The sequence below is a fragment of the Setaria italica genome, chromosome VI (genome assembly GCF_000263155.2).
Source record: "Setaria italica strain Yugu1 chromosome VI, Setaria_italica_v2.0, whole genome shotgun sequence".
In the NCBI taxonomy this organism is placed as follows: Eukaryota; Viridiplantae; Streptophyta; class Magnoliopsida; order Poales; family Poaceae; genus Setaria; species Setaria italica.
In genome coordinates, this window is record NC_028455.1 from 11,947,709 (window position 1) to 11,949,767 (window position 2,059).

At 49.7% G+C, this 2,059-nt stretch overlaps 1 protein-coding gene across 1 annotated transcript in view; it reads right to left on the reverse strand.

Annotated features, from left to right (window-relative positions):
- Positions 1 to 1,733: 1,733 nt before the first annotated feature.
- The window catches only part of LOC101766559, a gene marked incomplete in the record, with an annotated part of 1,980 nt that continues 1,654 nt past the window's right edge, over positions 1,734 to 2,059 (reverse strand). Inside the window, 1 exon segment of the mRNA XM_012846636.2 lies at positions 1,734 to 2,059.

Below are 2,059 nucleotides of genomic sequence, written 5' to 3' on the forward strand. Positions count from 1 at the left end.
TCGTTTCACGAGCTGAGCATCGGAGGTCAGTGCTTTGGATATTTGCGGAGAAGTAATAATCGAAGGTTTTTTTATTTTTTATTCTCTCTTCCTTTATAATAAAATTTTCTATTATTTTGTATTCTCTCTTCTTTTACAATGGTGCTCAGCGTTTATGCTAAGAATATTGTTAAACCTTGGTTGTGTCTCACGCTTTTCCCACACCTACTTGCACATACCTCCATTTTGCAAAGCAACGGCATGAAATGTGCTCGATATATCAACGGGACGACACATGGGGTTAGTGACGAAAATTCGCTCACGACTCTCTCCCGCACTCGCCCTCGACCTCGGCGGTGCTCCTGGCGTTTTTTTATTAAAGACCATGTAATATATTTAAAGAAACAGCAGTTTTACTAAAAGGTCCTCGAGGAAGACCGAAATACAAACCAGCCTCAAACGCCCGGATGGACACGAACACACACGCGTCGCCGAGGCTGACCCAAGAGGGCCACGCGTCCAGGCTGCAGGTCGTCGTCGCCACCGTCGAGGAGCACACTGGCGAGGGCCACCAGAGATGCCAGCGTCACAAAGGACCCATGAAGGCGCTTGGGACTGGTGCGTGAGGTTTTGGTTGGGTGAAAAGGACGATGTTGAAGAGCATTGCCGGCGACCGAAAGGTGAAGATGAATACTAGAAGACATCCTCTTCAGAGCCGATGATGACGAGCAGCTCAACCAGGAAAGAAAACATGCAAGAGGCAAGCACAAGAGGAGCTCAGCGCTGCAACGGAACGGGCGGAGGCGAGGGTGGAGGGGGTGGAGATGGACACCTCCCCGCAGATCCGGCGAAGCCTAAGCAACAGGACTCAGATCCGCAAGATGGAGAACCAAATTCAAGGGTAGACTTGCCGGAACAGGAGGCAGGGACGGAGGGGAGCGGGAGCAAATCCAAGCGGGAGTGGGGGAGGGGGGTTTGAAGGAGGGAGAGGGATCTGCTCTGGTGAAGGAGAGGGAGGGATTATTTTATTCGGGCTCACCTTGATGCTGCAGCAGCCGACGGCCACCTCGACGACAAGGACGGCGACGAAGATGCCAGCCATGGCAGCCAAAGAGAAGGAGCTGCCGAACGTCCATCCGAACACAAGCACCAGAATACAAACCTAACTTACACGAAAAGAGAGGGGGCGGCTCACCTCCCTCTCACCGCCGGTGAGACCGGCGGAGGAAGAGAGGAACGGGGTCGGAAGCGGCGAGAAACAGGAGCGCTACAAAAGAGAGGAGAGCGGAGGGGATAAGGATGCCAGATCCAAGGTGTTGGCGGTGATCCTGGCGTTGTCATCCCCGTCGGTTGGTACGCTCACTCCCCATCTCGTTCGTCCTGCGCCCCGTCCAGTTCGTGCTTAGGGTTTCGCGTGTTGCATCGCCTGGCCCTGTGCTAGATCTGCGGTGAAATGAATCGACGTTAAATTTTGGGCTTGGACAAGGCGGAGAAAGTTTTGGCCTAACAGTTTGATGTGCCATCGTTTGGCATTTCTAGGCTATGTATGATCTTTCCAGGGCTCGTGATTTTTTTTCTAAGGGGCAAACCGGGCAACGCCCAGTACATAACACATGCTCTTTACAAGATCTACAGACATTTCAGGCTGATTAAAACACACGGAAGTCCAGCAACCAAAAGACCCAAAATATTGCTACTCCTGTTTAACTGATCTATAAACAACACAATCCACCTGCTGGATCATAACCCAGAGCTGCACGAATCAATCATTCTATTGACATCACACTACCAAACACTTTACACCCATGCATACAGTTGATACCATTACTAAATTATATGAACGATACACATGGAAAATAACATGTGCAAAGGAAATTCAAAACAGCTAACCAAGATGCTAACAATCGTTTCTCCCCTCTTTCTTGAACTTTATGTTTACCATGTCAGCAGAGTAAGCTTACGCATTTCTTCAACTCTACATTCTACAAGAGCAGTAGATACGACTCTTGCCTCAGCTACATCTCTCAGAGAATCATTAGCCCTCCACATCAGAACCAACCATAACATTTTGGTGATAGCT